Source organism: Carlito syrichta, unplaced genomic scaffold (assembly GCF_000164805.1).
Source record: "Carlito syrichta isolate Samal-C Ts95f unplaced genomic scaffold, Tarsius_syrichta-2.0.1 Scaffold307338, whole genome shotgun sequence".
NCBI lineage: Eukaryota > Metazoa > Chordata > Mammalia > Primates > Tarsiidae > Carlito > Carlito syrichta.
Genome location: NW_007251434.1, coordinates 92718 through 112535, shown reverse-complemented (window position 1 = coordinate 112535; position 19818 = coordinate 92718). Strand labels below are relative to the sequence as shown.

General features: G+C 44.7%; 1 pseudogene; it reads left to right on the top strand.

Annotated features, from left to right (window-relative positions):
• Positions 1-12863: 12863 nt before the first annotated feature.
• LOC103266796 lies at positions 12864-13439 on the top strand (annotated as a pseudogene).
• The last annotated feature ends 6379 nt before the right edge of the window (positions 13440-19818 follow it).

Below are 19818 nucleotides of genomic sequence, written 5' to 3'. Positions count from 1 at the left end.
TTTTAGAGATTTTCTTACATGGGGTAGCATTCAGCCTAGCCAGAAGTAAGTGGAAAGAGGTAGTCAAGCACAAGAAGAAAAGTCAAGATCTATTCACATCTTGTGGATGTACCTGTGACTTGGAAAAAAAGTGACATCTGGCAAATGCAGGGTCACATGAAATGTGGGCCTCCCAGAATCCCTACAGTGGATGGAGACTGACTCATACCTGCCAGATCCATCTCTCAGTTCTGATCTTCTGGACAAGGCTTTGGGCCAAGAGGCGCTGGCTTGATACCTCTACACCCACTTCCTTCTCAGTATCACCAGTCTCAAGGACAGGACACATCCTTGTAGCTAAACCTTTTGGCTGACTGATAGGAAAACAACTCTTGTTGGTCTGAGAAGGCAAAATAAGTGACCACACACTCCCACTTCCCCTCCACTGGAGAGAGTTCTTGTCCACTGACTTGATAAATTCAATAATAAACTGTGCTGTGGTCCCCGACTATGGTACTCCTACTCCTCCTGCTCTCTTGCCCCGGACTCAGTCTGTGGGTGACTGATCCCAGAGCGGGGCAATGTTGAATTGAGAGCCTCTCCCTGGAACCTTTACAAATGCCAAAGAACTGTTTCAGATCTTGTCCATGCTGTTGCAGGTGGTTTTTTAAATTTCCTGACTTCCAGTAGTGGAAAACCAACATGGGGCATTCTCTGCCGACTCTTCATAGGATATCAGAACTGGGAGGGACCTCAGAGAAGCTCCAACCTAGCCCTGTTGGAGAAGGGAAGTGACTCACCCAGGGTCACTCTACCATTTAGGAACAGAGCTGAGACTAGAGCCTGGGTGCCCGTTCCCACTGCGTGCTGCATCTGCTGCCTCCCCTTTCTTACCCGGTGCTCTTGTGCATCCACACAGCACCCTAAGGATCTATAGTCGCTGTCAGAGATAGTCCTAAGGCCCTTCAAGATCCTAAAGTATCTTCTGAAGCATCAGAGATTAAATGTTGTTCAGTATAATATTTATTGGTGTGGTTTTATAATTTTATCTTTAGAAAGTATCTATATAGTAATATGTTATTAACCAGAACATCTCTCCCCCCAGATTCTCTGACCAAGTTGTGCAACTCAAGTGAATGCCACAGAGGGTAGTCTAGGTAGGTGGTGTGGGTGCAAATACAACCTTGGAGGTTAGACATAGCTAGACATGACCCCTGCTTTTCCCGTTCAGAACTTTATTCATGGCTGTGACCTGGTTGGAGTCCAGGATGCCCAGATGTGAGGGGCAGATAAAGGGACTGCTTTTGGAAAGGTGCCCTTTAGGCCTGCTGAGCATTTCTGGGCTGTGTCCTTACAACACAGCACTACCAAAGCCCAGAATTTCTGAAAATGATGAGAAGGTTAAGGTGAGGACAGCAGATGACTCCACCTTGTCGTGGTATGTGGGTTGGTGGGTGTGGCAGTTTCTATGTATGTTTGCCCACACACACATACACACCCAAAAGTCTGAGCCTCATTTCCGGCCCTGGTTGAGGACCCGGTCTGTCGTGGCTGATGGCGTCCCCCACAGCTGGCCTTGCCATCTCTTTCTACAGACTCTCAGAAAGAGAGAAGGCAACCTTCTGGAGACTGATTCCTCATGCTGTATTTGGCTGAGCTGCTTCCTATGTATATTTCATGACATAACCTGTGGAATGATTGATTGCCTTACTCCTTATTCATGAATTGCTCTGATTCATAGAGACACCAAAGTAAAATTTGGTAGGAATATGGGGCCCTGGCACCAACACAAGGCTGACCAATACAGGTTGGTCAAGAATACCACCTGCTGTAGCCCCACACTCTCTCCAAAAAGGTCATTTCTCTCCAGACAAAACAAAGTTACCTTCAGCCTGCACCTGTCTAGTGACATGCCTCTTTCCCTAATTTTCACATGACTCTGCAACCTCATCTCGTGACATGCCTATTTCCCTAATTTTCCTAATCTGAGAGACTCCCTACCCTTGTTACTTAAAGATACATTGCTTCTCCACATCCTCGTCTTTCAAAGAGCGTTTCCTGCTCCAAGGATTGTCTTTGGAATTTAAGAAGAATAAATCCAAATTCAGTCACTCTCCTTCTGAAGAGGGGCAAAATGACCCAGTGAGGACAACCGCCTCCCTAAAATTGGTGCTAGACCCGTTGAGGTAATTGCATTATGCTCTTGTATAAATCCACTTAGGAGTACTCTTCATTCAGCTTGAATTGATTGGGTGGAAGGTAAGAACAGGGTCAGAGGTGTTCTTAGCCCCTTTCAAAAAATTTTGGGTAGAAGCTTGTAAAGGCCGTTTGTTTGATTTTGGAAAACAAAGACATAGCTCTACTTCCACTTGGCCCTGGGTCTTTCCTATACCCTTCCATAGCCTTGCTGCCGCTGGGTACAAACCCCCTGTCAAATACAGGAGCTGGCCTCTCACAGCCTAGCATGGAGTCTGTGCCCTCAGATGTGTTGAAAGCTGCTCCTGTGAATCACCATGCTCGTGCTCCCCTGGGAATCCTGCACGCTGACTCCATGGGGCAGGACTATGTGCTGTCTCACACAGAGATCGGGGCCGGGTACACTCACTTCTTATGCACCTCCCTCCACAGTGCGAAGTGTGGTCTGGCAGAAGCCACCCTGTAGGCTGGGGATGGTCAGGTGTGGAAACACTGGTGTTTGTTTCATGGAGGAGGAGCAGGTGAAAGACGTTCTGGGTTCAAGTTCGAGCTGGAGGTGTAGATTGAAGAACCTACAGGGTGTGTGAGTGTGTGAGACAAACTCCTCCATCCTTTGATCCCTGGTGGTACGTGTAGGCCAAGAACATGTCAGAACATGAAGCTGAGATCTCATAGACAGAGCATGGACCAAGGGCATGGATAGGAGGAATTGTGTCCATCTCCGTCAGAATCTAAAGAGGGGCCAGATGTGGTGACTCATGTCTGTAATTCCAGCACTTTAGAGGCCGAGGTGGGTGGATTACTTGAGCGCAGGAGTTTGAGACCAGCCTGGGCAGCACAGTGAGACCTCATCTCTACAAAAAAAAAATTAGCTGGTGTGGTGGTAAGCACTTGTAGTCCCAGCTACCTAGGAGGCTGAGGCTGTGGTGAGCCATGATCATGCCACGCACTCCAGCCTGGGCAACAGAATGAGACCTTAACTATAAATGAATAAAAGAATCTAAGAAATGCACTTCCATGTACTTTTCTTCATGGGAGTGATGATGGGGCATATACATCCTGTGCAACTTCAACCTCCATCACAGTAAGGAACTCTGGAGACATCATTTTAACTTTCTGAAACTTAGAGTCTTCATCCATAAAACGGGGGAAATAATACCATCCTTTCAAGACTGTTGGGAGAATAAGTGATATGAAATACGTAAAGCTCAGTTCCTGGCACAGCGTAGCTTCTCAATAAATGATAATATTATCTTCTGAGTCTTATTTCTTCCTTCTCAAAGGGGGAACTCAGCTCTGAGAGAAAATAGAGGAGAGCCTGCTGCACATGAAAGTCCAAAGTAGCAAGCAGGCTTCGGCACACCCTGCCGGTGACTCAACTCACCCCCGCTGTCGCACTTCCTGGGATTTGAAAAGAAAGTGATCAGCGTGAATACGATGTTTGTGTTTTGGTGAAACCTGAACCAGCTGTTTCCAGCTTCTGTATTCCCAAAGCCAGCGTGCCCTTTATCGTCAGTCGGTCTCTTGTGCCCGTGACCGTACAGTTGGCTTCTTTTTGATTTTGGCCTCTAACTTGATTTTGCTGTAGTGGCTCAGAGAACTACATGCTGTTCTAAGTTACTTATTTTTTAAATGAAGGGAGGAAAAATGTAACCGGGAAGAACAATGACTAAAATCAGAAGGAGATAGAAGCTAGAAGATGTTTTAAGATTTCTGGAGCATTTTTTAAAAACAGGGTAGACCATCCTTCTGGAATGAATCAGGCAGTAGTTATCAGGAAGATAGCCTCTTCAAATCTCATCTAATATAAGGGCCCCATGAATTGCAAGAGTCATCACCACTATCATAGTCATCATTGACTCTTAGCACACACGTGAGGTAAAAATGGGTGACACTCTAATTCCAGGCTGTCATTCTCTCTTGCTCATTACCTAGCTAGGTCATCATCTTTATTCACCACCTGCCATGTGTCTAGAGTTCAAAATAATATGAAACAGGCATAACTCTGGACAAGGTAAGGTTTGGTGCGTTACTTCATCTCACTCATAAAATGGGCTGCCATGTCTCCTAGATCCAAGGCAGCCCTGAAATGTATGCTTCAGCAAGTCCAAACAAGCTAATTAGAAAGATCAATACTCTGCCAAAAATAATCACAATAAAGTATAAGGTAAACTACACCTCATGGAACCTAAGAGCTGGGAGAAATCTTTGAAGGTTCTCCAATCCAACCTCCCACCTAGAGAAGAATTGTGTCTATAGTTTTATACACACACACACACACACACACACACACACACACACACACACACACACACAGGATGCCAAAAATGTATACATTTTAAGAAAGGAAAAAACTGTATTAAAATTGTAATACTTGCCGGGCATCATGGCTCATGCCTGTAATCCCAGCACTTTGGGAGATGGGGGTGAGAGGCTTGCCTGAGCCAACAGGCTCAAGACCAGCCTGGGTAACGAGGCAAAACCTCTACAATAAATCAAAAAATTAGCTGGGTTTGGTGGCGCATGCCTATAATTCCAGCTACTTGGAAGGCTGAAGCGAAAGGATTGCCTGAGCCCAGCAGGAGGAGGCTGCGGTGGCAGTGAGCATGTCATTGCACTCCAGCATGGGTGACAGAGTGAGACTCCAACCCAAATAAATAAATAAATAAACAAGTAAATAAATAAATAAAATTGTAATTCTCAACATATTAAAGATGAATACAAGTCACATTTGACTTCTGCAATTACAAGAGGTGCTCAAAGTGATTACCATCAGCTTCCAGACACTTCTGATTAAAGTGAACATCTCTTAAAATATCTATGCACTTTTTGGCACCCCCCAGTGTATATATGACTAAGACATAGTGTGTCTTTTTATGATCAGCAGGATGATGGTTGGATGTTGATGTCAGACCCCAGTGAGTTTTGGTTCTGCTATTTACTAGTTGTGTGGCCTTGAACATTACTCTAAACCTCAGTTTCTACATCTGTAAAATCAGAATTATTTCATAGGATATATGACATATACATCTGACTATATAATCAGAAAGATGAATGGATGGATTAGAGGGCAGGAGAAAGGAGGTGATTGAGGTCATGCAATGACCAAGAACACACAGGGGAGTCAGGCTGCCAGGGTCTCTGCACTTCAATTCTATTTTCAGTTTTGTTTTGTTTTTTTCTTCCTTTAACTTTCTGTGTTGGGCTGGGCACGGTTGCTCACGTCTATAATCCCAGCAGTTTGGGAGGCCGAGGTGAGGGATTGCCTGAGCCCAGGGGTTTGAGACCAGACTGGGCAACTTGGTGAGACCTCATCTCTACAATAAATCAAGAAAAATTAGCTGGGTGTGGTGGCGCATGCCTGTTGTTCCTGCTACTTGGAAGGCTGAAAAAGGATCACCTGAGCCCAACAGGTCGAGCCTGCCGCATGGATGTGCCACTGCACTCTAACCTGGGCAACAGAGTGAGATTCCAACTCAAAAAAAAACCAAAACAACTTCCTTTGTTGTATGGTTCGGGGAACTCTATGCTGTCCTACAATTATTATTGTTTATTTTTAAAACAGAAGAAAAATGATCTTAGAATATCGAGTATAACGATAATAATATGTACTTCTCATATGTGTTGAGAATAGAATCAAATGAGATAATACATATAAAAACACCTAGGACACAATTTAGTACATGGTATCAATTCATATTATTGTCATATACGTATGTAATTCAGATGTCAGCTGAGCCCCCCATGAGGACTGGATTAATTTCAGCCTGCGCCTATGTTCCTCAGGCTAAAACAGTCAAAGCCCTCCTGCAATTTTCAGAGACTCCAGCGAGCAGCCTCCTCACAGGTCTGTTCTGTCTGCATCTGTTGTGCTGCTTCAGGGCCTCCCACCTTTGGCCCCCTCCCAGCCCTACACACCACCCTACACACACCACCCTCTCTGTCTCCACTCAATATCAGTCCAGGTCTTTCATGGATTCCCATGGGAAATCAAGTTATTTTAAGCATTTTGCTGTTTTCTGAGTTTTTAACTCAGATCAGGGTGGGGGATACCAAGGGACCCACCACAACCACACAGCCTGCCCGTTATTTCCATACCACCATTTCTTTCCTTTGTTTCCTTCATACCTCCACCCACACTAGGGGCTCCTTAGATTCTAAGCTTCAGGACCAAGAGCCTTTCCAAAAAATTCTTCAAACATGAACAGAGTTGTCTCTCTGAAATCATCTCTGGAGATTACAGCATTTTCTATCTCCTGTCCTTCATGCCTGAAAGTGGGGAGGAGGTACAACACAAGATGACTTGTGGCATCCCTACCTCCTTCAACTCATACCTACCCTGTGATGCTCTTCCAAGGGATTAGTTAGGACTCCATGAAGGCCTCCTTTGTGTTAACTCCCTGCTCTGTCCAGTTGCTTGGATGTAGGGAGGCGTTCTCCTGTCAGAGTGACCCTCCTATCCCCGTTCTTTCAGGCAGGAGCTTCTCCACATCAGCAAAGGCTTCTGGCAGATCCTAGTGGGATAAAGGAGACATATTTGTCTGCAGTTAGTTCAAATATGGCTGAATTTGCATTTTGGGGTGACTTGAAAACAGGCACAAGTCTAACCTCAGTCTTCTGCCATTCCTCCTCCACCTCAGGAGTCAGGGACCACCCTGTGCTTCTGACCCTACCTAGAAAGAAGTGTCATCTGGTGGGCACCTGCCCATGTGAGCAGTTGCTCTCTTCAGGTTTTTCAGGTTCCTGAAAGAAGAGGTTGGAGTGATTACCATGGTTTTGTTGTTGTTGTTGTCCTCCCTCATGGGATTGGAATATCTCCCTATGCTGCTGCTCTCTCATTTCCTGACCTAATTGTCCAGAAGACCAGAGCAGAGTTCTCCATTTGCAGAATTTCTTGTTAGATTTTTCCCTCTGTGCTCTATGCCTCAGCTGTCTACTCCATCTCCATTTAGATATCTTGCCCTCAATATGTCCAAACACAGACCCATGTGGGAGACCCTCAAATTTGATCCTAGGTCTCAGTGAGTAGTGGTGGCATCCATTCAATCACAAAGGCCTGGATCCCAAATGTGATCCGTGATACCACAGTCTCCCTCACCCTCAGTAATCTGTCCATCATCATGTCAATGTTAATGCCAAACAGCTTCCAGCCTGTCTTCTTGTCTTCTTTCTGCTACCACCACAGCTGCATCAGTATCCCATCTCCCTCCTAGACCTCACCAGTAGCTTTCTGTTTTTTTTCACACCCACCCATCCCACCTCTGGTACCCTCCCCACTCAGACACCAGAATGATCCTTCCATCTGTAGTACACTATCTTTCAAGTAACAAAGAGACCTAAGAAAACACACATGTATTGCACATTTTTGCAAAAAAAAATACAGGAAGAGTAAACAAAAAACTAATGGAATTGACTATAATTGGTGGTGGGGAAGCAGAGGAAAAAAAGGGGAAATGGGAACAGGGTAGAAGGGATGGGGAGAATTATACCTCTCTGAGTATGCCTTTGTGTTGGCTCAAGTTTGAAAACTATAGCAATGTTTCACATACCAAATAAGTAAATAAGCAAGCAAACAAATAAATAACCAAATGTGTACATAGGGAAGGGGAAATCCAACATAGAATACAAACAGTAACAAATGAAACTAACTCTATGAAGAATGAATGACATAACTACACAGAGGGAACTGGGGAAGAAAAGAGCTCATCTAATTTTGGAAAAATTAGACATTTTTATTATATGTTTTTAAAAGGTCAGAGTCTAATTGGTAAATATGTTTTTCATATTTATGGGTTAGCAATTCTGAGACTACTTTATGTAGATTGTGCAAATATGTAACTATATTATAGACAAAAAGAGACCGATTTCTTACTGTTGGAAAAGGAAGTTATGTGTTAGAAAATGTCTGATGCTTCTGAACATTAGAAAAAATAAATTAGAAAATGGAATCAGAGGCATCTGTATGAATGCACAGTTTTTAAGACAATAGACTGGATGAATGGATGGGTAGATGATTGATAGATGATAGATATAGATAGATGGGTAAGATAGATAGACAGATAGATAGATAGATAATAGAGATAGATAGAAAGATAATAGAGATAGATAGATAGATAATAGAGATAGATAGAAAGATAATAGAGATAGATAGATAGATAGATAGATAGATAGATAGATAGATAGATAGATGAATATAGACAAAAATATGGATGTGTATCCATACGTATAGTTCCTATTCTATCCACTGAAAGGACTTGGGAGCAATGACACCCCTGTAGCAATGGGCACATCTAGCACCCAGATCTTGGTTTCTAAATACCATTTTCTATGAAAAGAACTCATGATAATTCCAGGACTAGGGCGGGGAAAACCAAAATAGTCCTGAACAAGATACACCTGCTCTTCCCAATCACAGGATCACACTCATGTGCCTCAAGAGGCAGTAGAGAACAGGTTAAGAGGGCAGACTCTGGAGGCATACCCTGGCGCTCAACTTGAGAACTGCAATGGCAGGTAGTGTTCATTGCAGTCTGTATATACGAGATACAGTGTAAGCACTTCACCAACATCATCCTGTTTAATCCTTTCAACAACCCTAGTATTATGGTCATTTTGTAGAAAAGGAAACCAAGGCATGAAGAGGTTAAGAGACTTGCGCATGTTGTACAGCTAATAAGGGGTGTCAGGCCTTGAACTGTGGCTATCAGACAAACACCCTAAGACTGCCCCTTCTTCATTATCCTCTCAATGAAGTGAAAATTGTCTGACATATTTAGATGTTCCAGTGGGAAAGACCTCTTAAGGTACCTACACCTGAGATCTCTCTGCTCTGATTGCCTGTTGCATCAGGATATGATTACACATTTTCGATAGTGTCTGCAAACATCTGTACTCTTAAGCTTAATTGGTAAGTGACTGCATGGTAGGAATTTGGGGCCAAGAAGACTGGAATGGTGGGGCCTGGCAGATTTATGAGCAGAAGAGAATCTTCCGGATAGGGACCCAGTTGCATGTATAGCAGGCAGTCTGCCCTACCTCTGGGTCTAGTTTTTTTCTAGAGTCACAAGATAAACCCCTCTGGGGCTTATCTTGAAGAGTGACTGTCAGCTGCATGAGGCTTGGGACTAGTTTCAGAAAAGCAAGACTTTTAATGCTTCAACTTCCTACTCACCCATGCTAGGGATCCTCACCATAAGCCCCCAAAAGAGCTGCTCTGCTCCACCTCATGGCCCCTCCCCTTGCCCCTGGTAGCATGGATTTACCATGAGCAAATCTCCCTTACTTTAAGGTGCTCAGATGTTCAAATCCTCCTCCTTCATTCTCTGCATTCCCCTGTAGTCCAAGGAGAGGTGAAGCAAGGAAAAGAACATAGAGTTGTAAGACCTGGTTCTTCCACCATATGGCGGCTGTGGGCCCTTGGGCAACTAACATAGCATTTCTGATATCTTTCCTGGTTCATAGAGTTGTTTTGAGACTTACATTAGATACATATTTATGGAAGCATCAAGAGATCTTTTCAGTGCTGTGCAAATGTTAGTAACCCGTCTTATTCCCTCAGCCTAGGACAGAGACACAGAGCAGCGAATGGAGGCAGGCACAGGTTTTGGCCTTGGCTGCCCTGCAGCATGAGGACCACAGCTCTTGTGCAGGAACTAGGCATTCCAGTAGGGATACCACCAAGCCTGAATATCTCCTCTCCTTACCTCTACGTCAGCTAAGCATTTATTGAGCCCCTGTTAGGACCCAAGAATTCTCACATCCTGTATCTCATTTAATTTTCATAACAGTCCCACATATTTATATCTAATCTCTTGTCAATTAGAGAACTGAGGCTCAGATAGTTTATTTAACTTGCCCAAGTTTACAAGTTAGTAATTAGTGCATGGAACCATGGATTTGAACCTGGGTCAACCTGTCACCTAGACCAGTACTATATCTGGCATTATAAGCTATCACACACAAATATTGTCATTGACACCTCAAACAGCCCTGTGATATAGACGAAGGTAGAATTACCTCTGTTTTGCAAATGAGGGAAATGAATTTCAGAGAGCTTCTGGAATTAACAGAAGCAGAACGAGGGACAGGATCCAGGTCTCTGGTTCACTGCACTAATTTGTTCATTCACTCATTTATTCATTTACAAACAATTTCCTGAATTCTAGCCCTCTACCCAATATTGGGAAAACAAAGATGATTAATTAAGACAAATCCAGATTACGGAGGAACTCATCGTCTAATGGATGAAGAGACAATAAAAAGTGATTATAATAAAGACAGTACAGATATGGAACCAGAGAGGGTGGAGCCCTAAGAGAAGAAGGGGGAAGGCCTGGAGAGAAGGAGGAAAGGGTGTACGCCAGAAAAATATGACACAACATGATATACCTGGAGAACTGTCTTATGTACAGTGTCCAGGGATGAGGCAGAAGCAGGCAATGGGAGATTGTGGAGGGCTTGTGTGCAGTGCAAAGGAGTCTGAACTTTACTCTGCAAGCAATAGAGAGTCAGCGAAGGATTTAAAGTATGGAAGCAGCAAGATCAAATGTGCATTTTATAAGGTCTCTGGCCAAGACTGTGGAGAATGAAAAATACTGCCGTGAGACTGTAACAAGAAAACTAGGTAGGGGACTTTATCAGTCAAGAATGTTTTTGGCTGCAAGTAACAGAATTCCTTGTGGCTTAAATAAAAGGGGATTTAGTTTCTTCTCATAGTGAGAAATCTGAGGGTAGGTAGCTATAGGTGTTGGTTAGGATTGAAAGCATATGTATTCCATTTGCCTTTGCCTCAGTGATTGCAAGACAGTGGCTCCAGTCATGTCAGTGTTCAAAGGAAGGGAAAGAAAAAGTGACAGCAACTGTATCTATGCTTTTTAATAAGAAAACAGTCTTTCCAAGAAACTCTTCAACAGACTTTCTTTTAGTTCTAATTGGCCGGAGCTATGTCACAAGCCACCTCTAGCTATAAGAGAGCCTGTCCTGTTCTATCTAATAGAGGCCAGCTTGGGAGAAGGGGTATGTATAAGTATTTTTTCAGTTAATCAGTAATGTCCCCAACAGTCCAAGTGAGAGTTTAAACAAATTAAGATCGGTAGAGGATGGTGGTATGATATTAAATGTATACACAAGGCTAACCAACACTTAGTGACTGACTAGCTATGAGGAGTGAAGGAGAAAGAGAAGTTAAAAATGGTGCCCACATTGCTGATCTGGACAAGTGGACAGAATTCACAGAGTTGCTTATAGGAGTAGGACCAGGAGCAAAGGAGATTTGCTTTTAGGCACACTGAGTTGGAGGTTGCTGTGGGACTTCTAAGTAGACATGGTCTCCAGGTAGGCAGACTGAGGATCTGCAGCTTAGGAGAGAAGCGTGATCATGGGAGCCAAAATGTAGGTGATAGATGATCACAAGCATGGATGAGGCTGTCAAGAAAGGTTGGGTAGAATAAAAAGAGCAGGGGTCATGGGTGTGAATTTCTGGGATGTACTGACAGCTGAAGGGAGGTAAAGAAAGTGAAGACCATGGAGAAAGCTGAACCTCCGATTTTTAATTGATCTCTACTATGTCTAATATCTCTCACATTAAAAAAATGAACATCCAACCCAAACAAAAAATTGAAAATCTTTCTCAACCCCACATCTCCTAGAGCAGAGTTGTCCAATAGAATTTTCTACAATGAGAAAAATATGCTCTATATGGTTGAGTAGTTGCTAGTCACATGTGGCTACTGAGCATTTGATATGTGGCTAGTATGACTAAGGAACTGAATTTTTACTTTGTTTCATTTTAATTAACTTAAATTTGCATTTTTAATTTAGCAGATGGCTGTGGTATTGGACAACACTGCTCTGGAGCTCCAGCTGACTCTCTACGCCCCCTCTGGAAATGTTCTTTGAAATAGTCATAACTTCTTTCTCATCTGAGCCTCACTCTTTTTTCCCCCTTCGAATAAGCATCTAGCCCTTCTATGCCTCTGAGATTGAGCTTGTCAAAGTCACCAACCAATTCATGTTGGCAGATTCACTAGTCCAATCTGCTCTTATTTATTTTATCTTTCAGCAATATTTGACACAGTTGACAACTCTCTTCTTTTTGAAACATTGTCTTCTCTCAATTCCTGGGTACTGTGTTCTCCTCAGTCTCCTTTGCCAACTCATCCTCCTGGACCCCAGGGTTCTATCCTGTGCCCCCTTCTCAGGTCTGTCCACATGTTCCCCTTAAAGGCAAGTTTGTTCCAGCACTGGGACTCTGCCTTGGCTCTTCCTTCTGCTGGAGTTCTTTTTCTCTTATCTTTACATAGGTAGTTCCTTCTTATCCTTCAGGTATTAGGTTAAATTTCAGGGCCTCATTGAGGCCTTTCCTGAATGCTCAATCTAAAGGTGACACTCAATCTTTTCCTGCATAGTACTCATCACTATCTAATATTTTCTGGTTTATTGGTCTGCTTGTTTTATTTACTTTCTTTTCCCTCAATCAAAAATATATAAACTTTGTTTAAAACAATGTATAAAAGCAAGGACTTTGTCCATCATGTAGAAGAATTCTTGGCATATACTCATAGTTAGCACAAAGAGTTCTCTGAAACACAGGAGAGAGACGGGGGGCGGGGGGGTGTTGGAAGTGAAGAATTTATAGAAGAAGAAGATATGGTCATTTTTCCGGACCTGGTTGAGGAGGAGGCACCATCATGGGAGTCAATATCTGCCACAACAAGGACCAAAAGATTTGGCGCAAAGAGCCCAAGAGCCAGGACATTTACCTGAGTCTGTTGGTCAAGCTGTACAGGTTTCTGGCCAGAAGAGCCAACTCCAACTCCACCTTCAACCAGATTGTGCTGAGGAAGTTGTTTATGAGTCGCAGCAACCGGCCGCCTCTGTCCTTTTCCCGGATGATCTGGAAGATGTAGCTTCCTGGCAGGGAAAACAAGACTGCGGTGGTGGTTGTAGGGACCATAACAGATGGCATGCGGATTCAGGAGGTGCCCAAGCTGAAGGTATGTGCAGTGCGTGTGAGCAGCTGTACCCGCAGCCGCATCCTCAAGGCAGGGGGCTAGATCCTCACCTTCGACCTGCTGGCCCTGGACTTCCCCAAGGGCCACGGCATCGTCCTGCTCTCTGATCCTCACAAGGGCTGGGAGGTATACAGACATTTCGACAAGGCCCCGGGAGCCCCACACAGCCACACCAAATCCTGCGTTTGCTCAAAGGGCCATAAGTTCGAGCGTGCCAGAGGTTGGTGGGCCAGCCACGGCTACGAAAACTAACCCTGGATCCTGTCCTCTTATTAAAAAGTTTTTGGATGCCCTCATTAAAAAGATTTCGGATGATAAAAAAAAAAAAGGAAAAAGAAGATATGGTCAACACTATCAAACATCCCAGACACAAAAACTAAATATGACAATGTCTAAAACATTTCCACTGGATTTGGAAATTAAGAGGTCACTAACAATCTCAGCAAAAATAATTTCAATGGAGAGTTGAGTGTGGAAACCAACTTTAGCAGACTGTAGTGTCGATGGAAGTGAAGACAGTGAATATAGATTTAAACAGCCATAACGGGAGGAAGGAAGCTAGGGAAATTGACAAAAGGTCAAGGATCCAGGAAGGTTTTTAAAACTTGTTTCCTATAAGATGGAATAATAGCCTAAGCAACATAGCGAGACATCATCTCAATTAAAAAATCAAAAAATTAGCCAGACATGGGTGAATGCGTGCACCTGTAGTCCCGCTACATGGAAGGCTGAGGTAAAAGGATCACCTAAGTTCAGGAGGTCGAGGCTGCGGTGAGCCTTGATTGTGCCACTGCACTACAGTCTGGGTGACAGAGTGAAACCTATGACTCAAAATACATATATATATATAGAGAGAGAGAGAGAATAGATTTGAGCATGAGAATATGCTAGGAGGAAAGAGTCAGTAGAGGAAAACTTAAATATTTAGGGAAAGTGAGGAAGGCTCTTGAAGGAAAGTAAAGGGAGCATGACCTGTGAACTAGAATAAATTCTTCTTTGGAAAAAGTGTCGGCAGCTTCTGCAGGTCAGGAGAGAAGAAGGAAAGGATGGAAAGATGTAAAAGAAAGAACTGTGAGTAGAGGATGGGGAAGGAGGAAATTCCCTTTTAATAGACTGCGTTTTCCCTTTTAATTTGGACGCAATGTGTCAGCAAGAAAGAAGAGGTAGAGAAAGGAGATTGATAAAAGAGGAGAAGGTTTAGAATAGTCATTGTGGTGTGGGATGAGAAATAAAGTTAACTTGGAACAAGGACAGAAAAGAATGTATTGATATACTGAGCGCCCCAATGAGGTTAGAGACCACGCATAGTAAGGAAAAGGCAGGTGCAGAGAAAAGAAGGTGAGGTCAATCCAGTTTCAAGGGAGTACAGGGTTATCTTTATCCCTGATCCTTTGACTAAGACCCCCTCACGTATATTCTACAGCTATTGCACACTGAGCAGAAAATAATTGCCCCAGTTTTCTCCAAGATTAAGCTAAATCCACAGCTCTTGCTGCATCCTTGCTAATTCCCAGCACCTGTCAGAACCACTCCAGCAACCAGGCAGTACCTGAAGGATGATCAAAAGAAACTTTAGGACACTCTCCCAAAGCTCTGTGGAGTGGTAGTGCACTTATGGGGTCAGAAATGACATGTTCTGGAATGGCCTGGGGTAAGGAGCCTGCCGATGCTGCCTCCCAGTGCCATTCCAGTCCCTTGACATAAGGAGGATCGGAGAACTGAAGATGCATGCTTCAATCAAGGCAGGAGGTAGAAGGCATGCTCCAAGAAATGCTGAGACTGTGTCGCAGTTTTGTATCTAGTGAAAAATGTTGGGCATGGAGGAAGGATCTGAAGGCACATAAAGGGCCTTCATTTGAGCACAGGTTGAGGTTCTTCCTAAGTGGAATCAGTGTAAAACTAGTTTGGGACCTGGACAACAGTACAGGGTCCGGGGGTAAATTCTTCCTTCCAAGTGTTCATTCCTCAGTAGGGGGAGCTGGGGTGTCAGAGGGAGAGGAGATGATTAGTTAGGTACAAAATTCCTTCCTCCAAACTGCAATAGGCAATAGCCTTCAGGGCTTGGAGGAATCCAACTAAACTCATTTTGCATTATTTACTATAGACAAGGCACAACTTGTTGAAGGGTTGGATGATTGATTTATAAGAAATAATATGCTACTTATGTCCAATCCAGAAAAGGGGAGGGAGAGGAGAGAGAGAGAGAGAGAGAGAGAGAGAGAGAGAAACTGTTCCTCAGAGTTGGGAGTTACCGCTCTCTACTTTCCTTCCCTTAATATCTCCTGCACATAGACATTTCATACACTGTTCTTGGGTGAGGTGTGGCAACAATCAGTGTTTAACAAACACTTAATGAACAGGGTGTGTTGTATTCTGGCTCTGAGTAGGAAAAAAAAAAGAAACTCCCAGTCAAATGGAGAAGACATAAGTTGAGCATTCAATCATTCAGAGACGAGCACACAGATGAAAAATGCCTGGAAAGATGAGGGTAAGTGAATGCCCTGAAGATGGTGTGCAGTTGCTATGGGGTGAGTGTAGAGTGCTGATCAAAGGATGCTGATGGGCCAGGCTCGGTGGCTCAGCCTATAATCCCAGCACTTTGAGAGGCTGACGCGAGAGGATTGCCTGAATCTGCGGGTTCGAGACCAGCCCAGGCAACTTGGCGAGACCTTGTCTCTATCTACAATTTAAAAAAATTAGACAGGCATGGTAGCGTGTCCCTGTAGTTCCAGCTACTTAGAAGACTGAGGCAGAAGGATCACCGGAGCCCAGCAGGTCAACGCTGGGGTAGCCGTGAGTGTGCCACTGCACTTCAGCCTGGGCAACGGAGTGAGACTCCAACTCAAAAAAAAAGAAAAGGAAGCTGATGGAAAGTAAAGGATATTGAACTTCATTTCGAAGGATGAAGTGTCTAACACAAAAAGCGGGGGGAAAGTATTGTTCGATTGGCTTCAGTTTACAAGGGAGGAAGGAAAAACATAAAAATCCCTCATCCTCAGAGAGGAAACCCTGAGCAAATGCATCACATCCCAGGTTTCTTTCTTGCCCAGAGTTAGGACCTTCCTTCTTCCTGCTCCATTGCATTCAGAGGTCCCAAACCAAAACTGGAGGCTCCGGGAAGCCTCCCACCTCTGGAAGGGTCCAGGCAGGGAGGTAACAATGGGCCAATGTTTTAAACCCAGGGGACAAAAGGCCCTTTGATAGGACCATGGCCTTGGCATACTCTTCCTCTTTGCAAGTAAGCTTGGATTCCATTCAGTGAAAGCACAAGCAGGAAGCAATGGTTAGTAAAGAATTCCTTGTTCTTTCAGATGCCTGTGACTGTAGAATGAGAGTGCAGTTTGAACTCCAGCCCGTTAGCAAGCTTTTACTTAATCCCCTCTAAGGTCCCCTTCACACCTAGGAGTTTTGTACCTGGCTCTGAGAGAGATGGGACTGGGGCCAGGTGACCACGTGAAGAGAAAATGACTTGCAACAACACTGTGGCCCTCAAAGCACTCATGCCTGGATCGAGACCTTCCCTCGGGTGACAGTCCCTGAGCCGGGATTCCTAGAGGCATATTTTCCTCAGAATAATCATTTTTTATGAGTCTCAGTTATTTAGGTTAATTCTCCTTCCAAAGTATAAGATAAAAGAGGAAACTACACTGATGTTGGGCAGCTCTGCAGGAAAATAATGGTCCTGAGTAAGGCCAGCTGGCTTGAGAGGTGGGCACAGTAGACTGAGGATGAGGTGAGGAGCCCTCCACGCAGGTGACTGGGGCAGGCTGGCCAGGGGCACAGCTACAAGGAAATGTGGGTGGTACTGCCAGTTCCACCTCATGCTTTTCTAGAGTCGCCCTTCCTGCATGCTCTCAGATCCCTCCGAAGGCTGCAGAACGTTCTTCTCTCCCTCCCTCTTCATGTTCCTCATGCCCCTAGGATATTTTTCTTGGGATAGAACGCTCTCTCCATCGGTCCATTTTATCACAAGGAAGCCAGCAAGTCCAACCCCAGACCCTCACAGCAATGCTGTACCCAAAACATCAGTGGAGTCCATTGCAGAAGAAAACCCTTCAGAGCACTTTTGGCATAAGTTTTCATTCTGTCTAACTTGGGGACGGGAGCAGAATGTTATATTAGGCTGTAGCGGGGCCGGGGGCGGGGGGTCAACTGAAGCTCAGCTAGTTTCAAAAATAATTGGTCAAGAATGGTTCTGGGAAGAGGAGAAACTGTGTTGCAGGTGATCGGCCATTGTTTGAGCAATTTGGATTTTACTGAGAGGGATTGTAGGGGAACAGTTAGGAGCTAGAGTCACATATGTGCAGGAGGGGCTGGGGAGGAACAGCTACCAGCATAGGCGTATGAGGGTCGCAGGGGAATATTGTCAGTCCTGTGTCTCTCACACCAATAAAAGTGAAGTCATACAGAAACAAATAAATGTGCCTCTTTCTCTGTCCCTTTGGTGTCAGTGCCAGCCCCTTTTCTTTGCCCCAGGGCTGCCTTGTGCTCAGTTTCCCTCAGGACAAAGAGATGTCAGGACCCAGCTGAACCTGGTGCTTTTGGCTGACAGAAGACCTGGGCCCTGGGGAGGGGAGAAGGAAGTTGAAAAACAGGCAGAGCTAGAAGGAAGGATTCCTGTCATTCCTTTCTCAGCCTGAGGTGAAAGGGAGCAGGAGAGCAGTGAGGTGAGGGGTGGTGGGGATAAGGAGGGGCCTTAGACAGCTGGGTTCTCTCCCCTTTATGAGCCACAAGTGGGTGCCACTCTGTCTCCTCCAAGCTTTCAGCAGGATTTGAAGAGGACAGGCAGCCTGTGGTCCCCTATCCTGTAGGGTTGTGCATGAAGCGGGGGCATGGATGGAGACTGAAGGGGAGAAGAGAAGCAGGGGGTAGACAGATTGAACTGGGTGCCATGCCTCAGGTGGCATCTGATCCTGGATGGGAGATGAGGGAAACTTGTGTTGCCTGGGAGACGGATGAAGGCAGAGAGAGCCAGAGCGGCCTGGATAAGCCCTCAGCATTCTGTTATGCCCAGTTCCAAACCTCTGGGCTGCTGCCAGCCATTGGACAAAGCATCCAGAAGTTGGGAAGTGTAAAACCCAAGAGAAGTAGGGAGGGAAAGACCGCAGACCTCCTAGGGTCGGCAGTCCCAGTTCCTCACCTGACTCCTCTATCGGTACAATGGGACAGCCACCATCACCCTCGTGCCTGGCCTCTGCCCATCTTGTCCTCTAGGGCCTCAAACAAGGTGTGGATGATGCCTGTGTCCTCCTTGGTTTAGCTGACCCTAGGCTAGCATTATTTCCAGATAATTTTATAGAAAACTATAAGAAAGGCAAAACCCCCAAACGAGAAATGGCAGGCCCAGATTGGCTGACAGGAATCCTGGTTATCACCTCTGTGGCTTTATCACAGACAACTGGGGAACTGGGTTCAATATTCTCTGTTCTCCCAGCTCCTGGCTCAGTGCCTGGCATCTTACAGGAGTTTAGTAAATGCATGTTGGATGGATGAATGAATTCCTAGCATACAAGAGCAAGGAGTGGCTTTACTCATAAGCCACTTGTCCAAACACTTGGTTGCCCTGGGAGTACCCAGTTTCCTCTCATTTCCCTCAACCCCCACCCTCAGAGAACAGAGAATATCACAAACAAAAGACCATGCACAGCGTGACTAAAGAGATGGGAATGAGTCAGAGGTGTTTAGAATGCTCCCCTAGAGTTAAAAACTCCCCTCTCTGAACCCAGAGCGATGCTCCTTTTGACCTACCCCTGGGCCTTTCTGTGAACATTGCGGTCTCCCATCTCTCCAACAGCCCTCGATGCTTCGACCTCTCCGCCTCCTCACCCCATTTCCGCACCTCATGGGCTTGATCCTGATCCAGGATTCTTCCCACACGGGCCTTTCTGACTTGATCTGCAGAGGGACCCACAGCACCTCCAAAGTGTTCAGGGCACAGGCAAAAGACAGGGGCCAAAGTTGTGAACATCTCCAGCAAGTATGTCTGTTGCCTTAAGCTACTGGGATAGATCTGGCACATCCAGACATTTGGGGTCATTTTGTTTTGTAAGAATGGTACATACACTCAGGCAATACACTGGCATTTTATTTTTCTTTAAAGACTTTGACACAAATAAATGCAAATACCTCTCCCCACTAATGCATTTGCTATGGAAAGTAAATTCATAAGCCATTGTATCGCCAACTCATAGCATATGCTCCCTCCTCCATAATGTGCGAGATGCGTCATATTAACTGAACCTGCAGTGAACACATTCTTGTTCCTTTTTCTTCTTTCTGCAACTGAATCCGACGAGCTACACCCGTAATTTATAACACGAATATACCACAAATGATGAATTCAGTGGAGAAGAGAGACAGGCTGAGGAAAATGTGAAAGAATTTTGCCGTCTCAATATTTAGATATAGGTAACTCACTTTTTGCCAAAAGCACAACGGATTTATCTCACTAGCTCTTTTGATATTCAGTGAAGAGGAAAAGTAAAAGGAAGGGTATTTAGAGAATTGGAACAAGACTTGCTCAGAACAGTGGTTTAAGTAGAGAGAGTGGGAACTTAATAAATGAGTAATGAATGGATTGGAAGTAATAAGGGCAGAGGGAGGAATGGCAAAGGACAAACACTTCATGCAG